At 52.5% G+C, this 15,104-nt stretch overlaps 1 protein-coding gene across 1 annotated transcript in view; it reads right to left on the bottom strand.

The window, feature by feature from the left end:
* LOC140492666 (uncharacterized) overlaps positions 1 to 15,104 on the bottom strand; it is a 34,936-nt gene that overhangs the window by 2,664 nt on the left and 17,168 nt on the right. The window lies entirely within an intron of this gene.

The raw sequence follows: 15,104 nt of genomic DNA, 5'->3' as shown, positions 1-15,104 counted from the left end.
ACAAGAATTAGAATTAGAATCCCTACAGTGTGGAAACAGGTCCACACCTACACTCCAAAGAGTAGCCTACCCAGACCCATTCCCCTATGATTAACCCCCAACTAATGCACCCAACCTACACATTCCTGAACACTGTGGACAATTTCGCATGGAAATTCACCTAATCTGCACACCTTTGGATTGTGGGATGAAACTGGAGCACCCAGAGGAAATCCATGCAGACACAGGGAGAATGTGCAAACACTACACAGAAGGGAAAACAAAATAACAATAAATACTACACAAGGTAGAGGAAAGCCTGGGCGAGAGGTGCACTCTTACAGTGATACAACAGGCCAAATGGCCTTATTTGTTTGTAGAGAATAAAAGAATGGTTACAACAGAGCACACAAGGGGGAGGCATCTAGAAGGATTAAGGACAGGTATTTTGATATTTCAAGTCTACCTAGCATTCAACAAGATTGTGTCTGAAGTTTGACACGGAGTCGACTTATCCCTCAGGAGAAATCTCAACATCCTGTTTAAATAAACTTAACAGGCAATCAATCATATTCTGAGCGTAGCTAATCACATACACACAAGCCTCTGAGAAAAGAAATGTCTCCTCTTTCCACTTTGGAATGACTAGTCCATTTGAGATGATACTCACCTGCATCCTGATTCTGCCCTCTGCCCAGACTTGATGGGCTGAAGGGCCTTCCTGTGCAGCATAACTCTATGACTCCCACTGCCCCACAGCCAGTTCTTTGACTCCACAGCTGAGAGAACTAGCCCCTCAGCATCTACCCCATTAGGAGAAAGTGAGGACTGCAGATGCTGGAGATCAGAGTTAAGATATGTGGCACTGGAAAAACACAGCAGGTCAGGCAGCATCTAAGGGGCAGGACAGTTGATGTTTTGAGCATAAGGTCTTCAGCAGAGCTCATCCTCAAAGTCGACTCTCCTGTTCTTCAGATGCTGCCTGACCAGCTGTGTTTTTCAATTGTTTCAATGAGATTATCCTTCGTTCTCCGACATAGAGCAAATCTCCCTAAAAGTGCTGAGTACTACCACAGATGACAGGCAGCACAACTGAAAGTGTACAGGTCAGACCCACTTGATGAGGAAGTTAACCCTGAACCTTTTGAGCTAACAGACTATTTTCTCACGTGTAAAATTTCTAGAGTCACCCACCTCAGGAGCCATCTAAAACTTGACATTCAATTTCAAAGGTAATTTCAGCTGACGTTCAGCAAAACTAGAGAAAAAACTAGGAATTGAAAACAGCATGATGCACTATTTTTTATAAATCCGCAAGAGGAATTTTATTTTCGGGCTTTATCTGCAAGACAGCATCTCCAGTGATGCAGCACTGAGCTCTGACTGGAGTAGTGGTTCAATTCTACAGTGGGGTTGGGACTCAAAGCTATTCCTTTTAGGCAGTGGTTTGCAAAGTCTATGGTCAACTCAATCACCTTAAGGAGGGGAAGCTCTCAGTGCAGGCCCCAAGGTCCCCAGCAGTTCATTACCAGAACAAAGGCAGCAGCGGCTCCAGCAGGTCTGGCTGGAGAAAGGTGTGAAAGATTTGAACAGTCACAGCTGCACTATTCACAGGGTTTTGCCATTAACACTCCATTTATACATCTTTAACCTGGAGTACATTACAAAAACAAGTTTTCATGTATCACAGCCTGAGTACAAAGTCCACATAATAATAAGGATGAGTCAGAATAATGCATCAAATCACAAAAAGCCACATTCTAGAAACTTTTGCCTCTTGCTCAGTTACATGGCATTGTTCTCCTTAATGGGCTCAGCATTTTTACAAAAACAGAAAAAATTCAACAAGCCAAGCAGTACCTGCTCATTATGCAAAGGCTACTGGAGGCAAGCAAAATCAAAAGGCTGTGGATTCTGGAAATGAACTGCAAAAAGACCAAGTTGGGTGAGCGAAATAAGTGGGAGATAGAATTTCTTGGAAGTTCAGTCACTCCCAAATAGCCATCATAGGATGGAAAAAGTGCGGACTGCAGATGCTGGAGATCAGACTTGAGATTGTGTGAACTACTGTACTTTTCCAGCACCACACTCTCATCATTGTAAGGAGGTTTACTCGCATGTTGATCAAGAGAAAAGTGGGTCTAAGTCTATCTTAAATAGAGGTAACCAGAGGGCTTGAAAGTGGAGCTAGCTAAAAGAAACTGATCATCCAGGTCAAGGGACAGGCCAAACAGACAAAATGGTGAACATTTTCGGGATTAATTACCATGAAGGAATCTAGTTCTCAACCACTACCCTCACCTGAAGTATGGTAACCCTAAGTTTAAACTCTAACGAGACAGTAACCGTTTGGTCATCCAGGATGATGGCAAATTTTATTTCAGAATGCAGAGAAGATGTCCTGGCAGGATCAGTCAGTTCCACATGCAGATGTTGCGGAAAGAGATGTGACTGTGGCAGTGAGGAAGGAGTTGTGACTGTGGTAGTGAGGGGAAGGAGATGTGACTGTGGTAACGAGGGGAAGAAGATGTGACTGTGGTAGTGAGGGGAAGGAGATGTGACCATGGTAGCCAGGGGAAGGAGATGTGACTGTGGTAGCGAGGGGAAGGAGATGTGACTGTGGTAGCGAGGTGAAGGAGATGTGACTGTGGTAGTGAGGGGAAGGAGATGTGACTGTGGTAACGAGGGGAAGGAGTTGTGACTGTGGTAGTGAGGGGAAGGAGATGTGGCTGTGGTAGTGAGGGGAAGGAGATGTGACTGTGGTAACGAGGGGAAGGAGTTGTGACTGTGGTAGTGAGGGGAAGGAGATGTGGCTGTGGTAGTGAGGGGAAGGAGATGTGACTGTGGTAGCGAAGGGAACGAGGTGTGACTGTGGTAGCCTGGGGAAGGAGATGTGACTGTGGTAGCGAGGGGAAGGAGATGTGACTGTGGTGGTGAGGGGAAGGAGATGTGACTGTGGTAGTGAGGGGAAGGAGATGTGACTGTGGTAGTGAGGGGAAGGAGATGTGACTGTGGTAGTGAGGGGAAGGAGATGTGACTGTGGCAGTGAGGGGAAGGAGATGTGACTGTGGTAGTGAGGGGAAGGAGATGTGACTGTGGTAGTGAGGGGAAGGAGATGTGACTGTGGTAGCGAGGGGAAGGAGATGTGACTGTGGTAGCCTGGGGAAGGAGATGTGACTGTGGTAACGAGGGGAAGGAGATGTGACTGTGGTAGCCTGGGGAAGGAGATGTGACTGTGGTAACGAGGGGAAGGAGATGTGACTGTGGTAGCGAAGGGAACGAGGTGTGACTGTGGTAGCCTGGGGAAGGAGATGTGACTGTGGTAACGAGGGGAAGGAGATGTGACTGTGGTGGTGAGGGGAAGGAGATGTGACTGTAGTAGCCTGGGGAAGGAGATGTGACTGTGGTAACGAGGGGAAGGAGATGTGACTGTGGTAGCGAAGGGAACGAGGTGTGACTGTGGTAGCCTGGGGAAGGAGATGTGACTGTGGTAACGAGGGGAAGGAGATGTGACTGTGGTGGTGAGGGGAAGGAGATGTGACTGTGGTAACGAGGGGAAGGAGATGTGACTGTGGTAGTGAGGGGAAGGAGATGTGACTGTGGCAGTGAGGAAGGAGATGTGACTGTGGTAGTGAGGGGAGGGCGATGTGACTGTGGTAGCGAGGGGAAGGAGATGTGACTTGGTAACCAGAGGAAGGAGATGTCACAGTGGTAGTGAGGCGAAGGGGATGTAATTGTGGTAACCAGGGGAAAGAGATGTGTCTGTAGTAGCAAGTGGAAGGAATGCGGCTGTGGTAGGGAGGGGAAGCAGATGTGACTGTGGTAGTGAGGGGAAGGAGATGTGATTGTGATAGCGAGGAGGGAGATGTGGCTGTGATAGCGAGGAGGGAGATGTGACTGTGGTCGTGAGGGGAAGGAGATGTGGCTGTGGTAGCGAGGGGAAGGAGATGTGGCTGTGGTAGCGAGGGGAAGGAGATGTGGCTGTGGTAGGGAGGGGAAGGAGATGTGACTGTGGTAGCCAGGGGAAGGAGATGTGAATGTGGTAGCCAGGGGAAGGAGATGAGGCTTTGGTAGCCAATGGAAACAGATGTGGATGTGATAGCGAGGATGGAGATGTGACTGTGTTAGTGAGGGGAAGGAGATGTGACTGTGATAGTGAGGGGAAGGAGGTGTGGCTGTGGTAGCGAGGGGAAGGAGATGTGACTGTGGTAGTGGGGGGAAGGAGATGTGACTGTGGTAGCGAGGGGAAGGAGATGTGACTGTGGTAGTGAGGGGAAGGAGATGTGACTGTGGTAGCGAGGGGAAGGAGATGTGACTGTGGTAGCGAGGGGAAGGAGATGTGACTGTGGTAGCCAGGGGAAGGAGATGTGACTGTGGTAGCCAGGGGAAGGAGATGTGACTGTGGTAGTGAGGGGAAGGAGATGTGACTGTGGTAGTGAGGGGAAGGAGATGTGGCTGTGGTAGCGAGGAAGGAGATGTGACTGTGGTAGCGAGAGGAGGGAGATGTGACTGTGCTAACGAGGGGAAGGAGATGTGACTGTGGTGGCCAGGGGAAGGAGATGTGACTGTGGTAGCGAGGGGAAGGAGATGTGACTGTGGTAGCCAGGGGAAGGAGATGTGACTGTGGTAGCCAGGGGAAGGAGATGTGACTGTGGTAGCGAGGAAGGAGATGTGACTGTGGTAGCGAGAGGAGGGAGATGTGACTGTGGTAACGAGGGGAAGGAGATGTGACTGTGGTAGCGAGGGGAAGGAGATGTGGCTGTGGTAGTGAGGGGAAGGAGATGTGACTGTGGTAGCGAGGGGAAGGAGATGTGACTGTGGTAGCGAGGGGAAGGAGATGTGACTGTGGTAGCGAGGGGAAGGAGATGTGAATGTGGTAGCCTGGGGAAGGAGATGTGGCTGTGGTAGCAAAGGGAGGGAGATGTAGCTGTGGTAGCGAGGGAAAGGAGATTAGATTAGATTACTTACAGTGTGGAAACAGGCCCTTCGGCCCAACAAGTCCACACCGCCCCGCCGAAGCGTACCCACCCATACCCCTACATCTACATCTACATCAACCCCTTACCTAACACTACGGGACAATTTAGCATGGCCGATTCACCTGACCTGCACATTTTTGGATTGTGGGAGGAAACCGGAGCACCCGGAGGAAACCCACACAGACACGGGGAGAATGTGCAAACTCCACACAGTCAGTCGCCTGAGGTGGGAATTGAACCCGGATCTCCGGCGTTGTGAGTGAGCAGTGCTAACCACTGTGCCACCGTGCCGCCCACAAAGATGTGACTGTGGTAACGAGGGGAAGGAGATGTGACTGTGGTAGCGAGGTGAAGGAGATGTGACTGTGGTAGCGAGGGGAAGGAGATGTGGCTGTGGTAGCGAGGGGAAGGAGATGTGACTGTGGTAGTGAGGGGAAGGAGATGTGACTGTGGTAGCGAGGTGAAGGAGATGTGACTGTGGTAGCGAGGGGAAGGAGATGTGAATGTGGTAGCCTGGGGAAGGAGATGTGGCTGTGGTAGCAAAGGGAGGGAGATGTAGCTGTGGTAGCGAGGGAAAGGAGATTAGATTAGATTACTTACAGTGTGGAAACAGGCCCTTCGGCCCAACAAGTCCACACCGCCCCGCCGAAGCGTACCCACCCATACCCCTACATCTACATCTACACCAACCCCTTACCTAACACTACGGGACAATTTAGCATGGCCGATTCACCTGACCTGCACATTTTTGGATTGTGGGAGGAAACCGGAGCACCCGGAGGAAACCCACACAGACACGGGGAGAATGTGCAAACTCCACACAGTCAGTCGCCTGAGGTGGGAATTGAACCCGGATCTCCGGCGTTGTGAGTGAGCAGTGCTAACCACTGTGCCACCGTGCCGCCCACAAAGATGTGACTGTGGTAACGAGGGGAAGGAGATGTGACTGTGGTAGCGAGGTGAAGGAGATGTGACTGTGGTAGCGAGGGGAAGGAGATGTGGCTGTGGTAGCGAGGGGAAGGAGATGTGACTGTGGTAGTGAGGGGAAGGAGATGTGACTGTGGTAGCGAGGTGAAGGAGATGTGACTGTGGTAGCGAGGTGAAGGAGATGTGACTGTGGTAGCGAGGGGAAGGAGATGTGGCTGTGGTAGCGAGGGGAAGGAGATGTGACTGTGGTAGTGAGGGGAAGGAGATGTGGCTGTGGTAGTGAGGGGAAGGAGATGTGACTGTGGTAGCGAGGTGAAGGAGATGTGATTGTGGTAGTGAGGGGAAGGAGATGTGACTGTGGTAGCCAGGGGAAGGAGATGTGACTGTGGTAGTGAGGGGAAGGAGATGTGACTGTGGTAGTGAGGGGAAGGAGATGTGACTGTGGTAGCGAGGTGAAGGAGATGTGACTGTGGTAGCGAGGGGAAGGAGATGTGACTGTGGTAGTGAGGGGAAGGAGATGTGACTGTGGTAGTGAGGGGAAGGAGATGTGACTGTGGTAGCGAGGGGAAGGAGATGTGACTGTGGTAGCGAGGTGAAGGAGATGTGACTGTGGTAGTGAGGGGAAGGAGATGTGACTGTGGTAGCGAGGGGAAGGAGATGTGACTGTGGTAGCGAGGTGAAGGAGATGTGACTGTGGTAGTGAGGGGAAGGAGATGTGACTGTGGTAGCGAGGGGAAGGAGATGTGACTGTGGTAGCGAGGTGAAGGAGATGTGACTGTGGTAGTGAGGGGAAGGAGATGTGACTGTGGCAGTGAGGGGAAGGAGATGTGACTGTGGTAGTGAGGGGAAGGAGATGTGACTGTGGTAGCGAGGGGAAGGAGATGTGACTGTGGTAGCGAGGTGAAGGAGATGTGACTGTGGTAGCGAGGTGAAGGAGATGTGACTGTGGTAACGAGGGGAAGGAGATGTGACTGTGGTAGCGAGGGGAAGGAGATGTGACTGTGGTAGCGAGGGGAAGGAGATGTGACTGTGGTAGCGAGGTGAAGGAGATGTGACTGTGGTAGCGAGGGGATGGAGATGTGACTGTAGTAGCGAGAGGAAGGAGATGTGACTGTGGTAGTGAGGGGAAGGAGATGTGACTGTGGTAGTGAGGGGAAGGAGATGTGACTGTGGTAACGAGGGGAAGGAGATGTGACTGTGGTAGCCAGGGGAAGGAGATGTGACTGTGGTAGCGAGGGGAAGGAGATGTGACTGTGGTAGTGAGGGGAAGGAGATGTGACTGTGGTAGTGAGGGGAAGGAGATGTGACTGTGGTAGCCAGGGGAAGGAGATGTGACTGTGGTAGCGAGGTGAAGGAGATGTGACTGTGGTAGTGAGGGGAAGGAGATGTGACTGTGGTAACGAGGGGAAGGAGATGTGACTGTGGTAGCGAGGTGAAGGAGATGTGACTGTGGTAGTGAGGGGAAGGAGATGTGGCTGTGGTAGTGAGGGGAAGGAGATGTGACTGTGGTAACGAGGGGAAGGAGTTGTGACTGTGGTAGTGAGGGGAAGGAGATGTGGCTGTGGTAGTGAGGGGAAGGAGATGTGACTGTGGTAGCGAAGGGAACGAGGTGTGACTGTGGTAGCCTGGGGAAGGAGATGTGACTGTGGTAGCGAGGGGAAGGAGATGTGACTGTGGTGGTGAGGGGAAGGAGATGTGACTGTGGTAGTGAGGGGAAGGAGATGTGACTGTGGTAGTGAGGGGAAGGAGATGTGACTGTGGTAGTGAGGGGAAGGAGATGTGACTGTGGCAGTGAGGGGAAGGAGATGTGACTGTGGTAGTGAGGGGAAGGAGATGTGACTGTGGTAGTGAGGGGAAGGAGATGTGACTGTGGTAGCGAGGGGAAGGAGATGTGACTGTGGTAGCCTGGGGAAGGAGATGTGACTGTGGTAACGAGGGGAAGGAGATGTGACTGTGGTAGCCTGGGGAAGGAGATGTGACTGTGGTAACGAGGGGAAGGAGATGTGACTGTGGTAGCGAAGGGAACGAGGTGTGACTGTGGTAGCCTGGGGAAGGAGATGTGACTGTGGTAACGAGGGGAAGGAGATGTGACTGTGGTGGTGAGGGGAAGGAGATGTGACTGTAGTAGCCTGGGGAAGGAGATGTGACTGTGGTAACGAGGGGAAGGAGATGTGACTGTGGTAGCGAAGGGAACGAGGTGTGACTGTGGTAGCCTGGGGAAGGAGATGTGACTGTGGTAACGAGGGGAAGGAGATGTGACTGTGGTGGTGAGGGGAAGGAGATGTGACTGTGGTAACGAGGGGAAGGAGATGTGACTGTGGTAGTGAGGGGAAGGAGATGTGACTGTGGCAGTGAGGAAGGAGATGTGACTGTGGTAGTGAGGGGAGGGCGATGTGACTGTGGTAGCGAGGGGAAGGAGATGTGACTTGGTAACCAGAGGAAGGAGATGTCACAGTGGTAGTGAGGCGAAGGGGATGTAATTGTGGTAACCAGGGGAAAGAGATGTGTCTGTAGTAGCAAGTGGAAGGAATGCGGCTGTGGTAGGGAGGGGAAGCAGATGTGACTGTGGTAGTGAGGGGAAGGAGATGTGATTGTGATAGCGAGGAGGGAGATGTGGCTGTGATAGCGAGGAGGGAGATGTGACTGTGGTCGTGAGGGGAAGGAGATGTGGCTGTGGTAGCGAGGGGAAGGAGATGTGGCTGTGGTAGCGAGGGGAAGGAGATGTGGCTGTGGTAGGGAGGGGAAGGAGATGTGACTGTGGTAGCCAGGGGAAGGAGATGTGAATGTGGTAGGGAGGGGAAGGAGATGTGACTGTGGTAGCCAGGGGAAGGAGATGTGAATGTGGTAGCCAGGGGAAGGAGATGAGGCTTTGGTAGCCAATGGAAACAGATGTGGATGTGATAGCGAGGATGGAGATGTGACTGTGTTAGTGAGGGGAAGGAGATGTGACTGTGATAGTGAGGGGAAGGAGGTGTGGCTGTGGTAGCGAGGGGAAGGAGATGTGACTGTGGTAGTGGGGGGAAGGAGATGTGACTGTGGTAGCGAGGGGAAGGAGATGTGACTGTGGTAGTGAGGGGAAGGAGATGTGACTGTGGTAGCGAGGGGAAGGAGATGTGACTGTGGTAGCGAGGGGAAGGAGATGTGACTGTGGTAGTGAGGGGAAGGAGATGTGACTGTGGTAGTGAGGGGAAGGAGATGTGGCTGTGGTAGCGAGGAAGGAGATGTGACTGTGGTAGCGAGAGGAGGGAGATGTGACTGTGCTAACGAGGGGAAGGAGATGTGACTGTGGTGGCCAGGGGAAGGAGATGTGACTGTGGTAGCGAGGGGAAGGAGATGTGACTGTGGTAGCCAGGGGAAGGAGATGTGACTGTGGTAGCCAGGGGAAGGAGATGTGACTGTGGTAGCGAGGAAGGAGATGTGGCTGTGGTAGCGAGAGGAGGGAGATGTGACTGTGGTAACGAGGGGAAGGAGATGTGACTGTGGTAGCGAGGAAGGAGATGTGACTGTGGTAGCGAGAGGAGGGAGATGTGACTGTGGTAACGAGGGGAAGGAGATGTGGCTGTGGTAGTGAGGGGAAGGAGATGTGACTGTGGTAGCCTGGGGAAGGAGATGTGGCTGTGGTAGCAAAGGGAGGGAGATGTAGCTGTGGTAGCGAGGGAAAGGAGATTAGATTAGATTACTTACAGTGTGGAAACAGGCCCTTCGGCCCAACAAGTCCACACCGCCCCGCCGAAGCGTACCCACCCATACCCCTACATCTACATCTACATCAACCCCTTACCTAACACTACGGGACAATTTAGCATGGCCGATTCACCTGACCTGCACATTTTTGGATTGTGGGAGGAAACCGGAGCACCCGGAGGAAACCCACACAGACACGGGGAGAATGTGCAAACTCCACACAGTCAGTCGCCTGAGGTGGGAATTGAACCCGGATCTCCGGCGTTGTGAGTGAGCAGTGCTAACCACTGTGCCACCGTGCCGCCCACAAAGATGTGACTGTGGTAACGAGGGGAAGGAGATGTGACTGTGGTAGCGAGGTGAAGGAGATGTGACTGTGGTAGCGAGGGGAAGGAGATGTGGCTGTGGTAGCGAGGGGAAGGAGATGTGACTGTGGTAGTGAGGGGAAGGAGATGTGACTGTGGTAGCGAGGTGAAGGAGATGTGACTGTGGTAGCGAGGTGAAGGAGATGTGACTGTGGTAGCGAGGGGAAGGAGATGTGGCTGTGGTAGCGAGGGGAAGGAGATGTGACTGTGGTAGTGAGGGGAAGGAGATGTGGCTGTGGTAGTGAGGGGAAGGAGATGTGACTGTGGTAGCGAGGTGAAGGAGATGTGATTGTGGTAGTGAGGGGAAGGAGATGTGACTGTGGTAGCCAGGGGAAGGAGATGTGACTGTGGTAGTGAGGGGAAGGAGATGTGACTGTGGTAGTGAGGGGAAGGAGATGTGACTGTGGTAGCGAGGTGAAGGAGATGTGACTGTGGTAGCGAGGGGAAGGAGATGTGACTGTGGTAGTGAGGGGAAGGAGATGTGACTGTGGTAGTGAGGGGAAGGAGATGTGACTGTGGTAGCGAGGGGAAGGAGATGTGACTGTGGTAGCGAGGTGAAGGAGATGTGACTGTGGTAGTGAGGGGAAGGAGATGTGACTGTGGTAGCGAGGTGAAGGAGATGTGACTGTGGTAGCGAGGGGAAGGAGATGTGACTGTGGTAGTGAGGGGAAGGAGATGTGACTGTGGTAGTGAGGGGAAGGAGATGTGACTGTGGTAGCGAGGGGAAGGAGATGTGACTGTGGTAGCGAGGTGAAGGAGATGTGACTGTGGTAGTGAGGGGAAGGAGATGTGACTGTGGTAGCGAGGGGAAGGAGATGTGACTGTGGTAGCGAGGTGAAGGAGATGTGACTGTGGTAGTGAGGGGAAGGAGATGTGACTGTGGTAGCGAGGGGAAGGAGATGTGACTGTGGTAGCGAGGTGAAGGAGATGTGACTGTGGTAGTGAGGGGAAGGAGATGTGACTGTGGCAGTGAGGGGAAGGAGATGTGACTGTGGTAGTGAGGGGAAGGAGATGTGACTGTGGTAGCGAGGGGAAGGAGATGTGACTGTGGTAGCGAGGTGAAGGAGATGTGACTGTGGTAGCGAGGTGAAGGAGATGTGACTGTGGTAACGAGGGGAAGGAGATGTGACTGTGGTAGCGAGGGGAAGGAGATGTGACTGTGGTAGCGAGGGGAAGGAGATGTGACTGTGGTAGCGAGGGGAAGGAGATGTGACTGTGGTAGCGAGGTGAAGGAGATGTGACTGTGGTAGCGAGGGGATGGAGATGTGACTGTAGTAGCGAGAGGAAGGAGATGTGACTGTGGTAGTGAGGGGAAGGAGATGTGACTGTGGTAGTGAGGGGAAGGAGATGTGACTGTGGTAACGAGGGGAAGGAGATGTGACTGTGGTAGCCAGGGGAAGGAGATGTGACTGTGGTAGCGAGGGGAAGGAGATGTGACTGTGGTAGTGAGGGGAAGGAGATGTGACTGTGGTAGTGAGGGGAAGGAGATGTGACTGTGGTAGCCAGGGGAAGGAGATGTGACTGTGGTAGCGAGGTGAAGGAGATGTGACTGTGGTAGTGAGGGGAAGGAGATGTGACTGTGGTAACGAGGGGAAGGAGATGTGACTGTGGTAGCGAGGTGAAGGAGATGTGACTGTGGTAGTGAGGGGAAGGAGATGTGACTGTGGTAACGAGGGGAAGGAGATGTGACTGTGGTAACGAGGGGAAGGAGATGTGACTGTGGCAGTGAGGGGAAGGAGATGTGACTGTGGTAGCCAGGGGAAGGAGATGTGACTGTGGTAGCGAGGTGAAGGAGATGTGACTGTGGCAGTGAGGGGAAGGAGATGTGACTGTGGTAGCCAGAGGAAGGAGATGTGACTGTGGTAGTGAGGGGAAGGAGATGTGACTGTGGTAGTGAGGGGAAGGAGATGTGACTGTGGTAGCCAGGGGAAGGAGATGTGACTGTGGTAGCCAGGGGAAGGAGATGTGACTGTGGTAACGAGGGGAAGGAGATGTGACTGTGGTAGCCAGGGGAAGGAGATGTGACTGTGGTAACGAGGGGAAGGAGATGTGACTGTGGTAGCCAGGGGAAGGAGATGTGACTGTGGTAACGAGGGGAAGGAGATGTGACTGTGGTAGCCAGGGGAAGGAGATGTGACTGTGGTAGCGAGGGGAAGGAGATGTGACTGTGGTAGTGAGGAAGGAGATGTGACTGTGGTAGCGAGGGGAAGGAGATGTGACTGTGGTAGTGAGGAAGGAGATGTGACTGTGGTAGTGAGGAAGGAGATGTGACTGTGGTAGTGAGGGGAAGGAGATGTGACTGTGGTAGCGAGGGGATGGAGATGTGACTGTAGTAGCGAGGTGAAGGAGATGTGACTGTGGTAGTGAGGGGAAGGAGATGTGACTGTGGTAGTGAGGGGAAGGAGATGTGACTGTGGTAGCGAGGGGAAGGAGATGTGACTGTGGTAGCGAGGGGAAGGAGATGTGACTGTGGTAGCGAGGGGAAGGAGATGTGACTGTGGTAGTGAGGGGAAGGAGATGTGACTGTGGTAGCGAGGGGAAGGAGATGTGACTGTGGTAGCCAGGGGAAGGAGATGTGACTGTGGTAGCCAGGGGAAGGAGATGTGACTGTGGTAACGAGGGGAAGGAGATGTGACTGTGGTAGCAAAGGGAAGGAGATCTGACTGTGGTAGCGAGGGGAAGGAGATGTGACTGTGGTAGCGAGGGGAAGGAGATGTGACTGTGGTACCGAAGGGAAGGAGATGTGACTGTGGTAGCCAGGGGAAGGAGATGTGACTGTGGTAGCGAGGGGAAGGAGATGTGGCTGTGGTAGCGAAGGGAACGAGGTGTGACTGTGGTAGTGAGGGGAAGGAGATGTGGCTGTGGTAGCAAAGGGAAGGAGATCTGACTGTGGTAGCGAGGGGAAGGAGATGTGACTGTGGTACCGAAGGGAAGGAGATGTGGCTGTGGTAGCGAAGGGAAGGAGATGTGACTGTGGTAGCGAGGGGAAGGAGATGTGACTGTGGTAGCCAGGGGAAGGAGATGTGACTGTGGTAGCCAGGGGAAGGAGATGTGGCTGTGGTAGCGAAGGGAACGAGGTGTGACTGTGGTAGTGAGGGGAAGGAGATGTGGCTGTGGTAGCCAGGGAAGGAGATTGACTACAGTAGCCAGACGAGGGAGATCTGACTGTGGTAGCCAGAGGAAGGAGATATCACAGTGGTAGTGAGGCGAAGGGGATGTAATTATGGTAGCCAGGGGGAAGAGATGTGTCTGTAGTAGCGAATGGAAGGAGATGCAGCTGTGGTAGCGAGGAGGGAGGTGTGGCTGTGGTAGAGAGAGGAAGACGATGTGACTGTGGTAGTGAGGGGACTGAGATGTGTCTGTGGTCGTGAGGGGACGGAGATGTGACTTTGGTAGCGAGAGGTTGGAGGTGTGACTATGGTAGCGAGGAAGGAGATGTGGCTCTGACAGGCAGGGGAAAGAGGTATGACTGTGGCAGCGAGGGGACTGAGATGTGACTGTGATCGTGAGGAAGGAGATGTGACTGTGGTAGCGAGAGGAAGGAGATGTGACTGTGGTAGCCAGGGGAAGGAGATGTGACTGTGGTAGCGAGGAAGGAGATGTGACTGTGGTAGCGAGGAATGAGATGCGACTGTGGCAAAGAGGGGACAGAGATGTGACTGTGGTAGGGAGGGGAAGGAGATGTGACAGTGGTAGCCAGGGGAAGGAGATGTGACTGTGGTATCCAGGGGAAAGAGATGTGACTATGGTAGCGAGGAACTAGATGCGAGTGTGGTATCCAGGGGTGGGAGATGTGACTGTGGTAGCGAGGGGACGGAGATGTGACTGTGGTAGCGAGAGGAATGAGGAATAGGGAGAGAGAGGAGTTGAACATGTGGCTGCAAGGATGGTGCGGGCGGGAGTGTTTTGCATTCTTGGATAATTGGGGCTCTTTCTGGGGCAGGTGGGACCTCTATAAGCAGGTTGGACTTCATCTGAACCAGAGGGTTACCAATATCCTGGGGAGGGGGCCTTCGCTAAGGCTATTGGGGTGGGTTTAAACTAATCCAGCGGGGGGATGGGAACCAAAATTGTAGTTCGTGTATAGAAAAGGTTGAGAGTAGGGAGGTCCGAAATCAAGTTTCAGGGACACAAGATGGCACTGGCAAGCAAGAAGTTGATTTGAAGTGCATCCAGAATAAGGTAGGTGAACTTGCAGTATGGGTTGGTACCCGGGACTTTGTTGTGGCCGTTTTGGAGACATGGATAGAGCAGGGACAGGGATAGTTGTTGCAGGTTCCAGGATTTAGATGTTTCAGTAAGAACAGAGAAGATGCTAAAAGAGGGGGAGGTGTGGCATTGTTGGTCAAGGACAGTATTACAGTGGCAGGAAGGATGTTTAGGGACTCATCAACTGAGGTAGTATGGGCTGAGGTTAGAAACAGGAAAGGAGAGGTCACCCTGTTGGGAGTTTTCTATAGGCCTCGGAATAGTTCCAGAGATGTAGAGGAAAGGATAGCAAAGATGATTCTCGACAGGAGTGAGAGAGACAGGGTAGTTGTCAAGGGGGACTTCAACTTTCCAAATATTGACTGGAAACACTATAGTACGAGTATTATAGATGGGTCAGTTTTTATCCAGTGTGTGCAGGAGGGCTTCCTGACACAGTATGTAGACAGGCCAACAAGGGGTGAAGCCACATTAGATTTGATACTGGGTAATGAGCCTGGCCAGGTGTTAGACTTGGAAGTAGGTGAGCACTTAGGTGATAGCGATCACAATTCTGTTATGTTTACTTTAGTGATAGAAAGGGATAGGTGTATACCACTGGGCAAGAGTTACAGCTGGGGGAAAGGCAATTCTGATGCGATTCGGCAAGATTTAGGAAGCATGGGATGGGGAAGGAAACTGCAGGGGATAGGCACATTAGAAATGTGGAGCTTATTCAAGGAAAGGTGTCCTAGATAAGTATGTACCTGTCAGGCAGGGAGGAAGCTGTAGAGCACGGGAGTCGTGGTTTACGAAGGTAGTGGAATCTCTGGTCAAGAGGAAGAAGGCGGCTTATGTTAGGATGAGATATGAAAACTCAGTTAGGGCGCTTGAGGGTTACAAGGTAGCCAGGAACGACCTAAAGAGAGCGCTCAGAAGAGCCAGGAGGAGACACGAGAAGTTGTTGGCGGATAGGATCAGG

The sequence above is a fragment of the Chiloscyllium punctatum genome, chromosome 21 (assembly GCF_047496795.1).
Source record: "Chiloscyllium punctatum isolate Juve2018m chromosome 21, sChiPun1.3, whole genome shotgun sequence".
Taxonomy (NCBI): Eukaryota; Metazoa; Chordata; class Chondrichthyes; order Orectolobiformes; family Hemiscylliidae; genus Chiloscyllium; species Chiloscyllium punctatum.
Note: the sequence above shows the minus strand (reverse complement) of the source record. Positions and strands in the feature narration are given on the sequence as shown.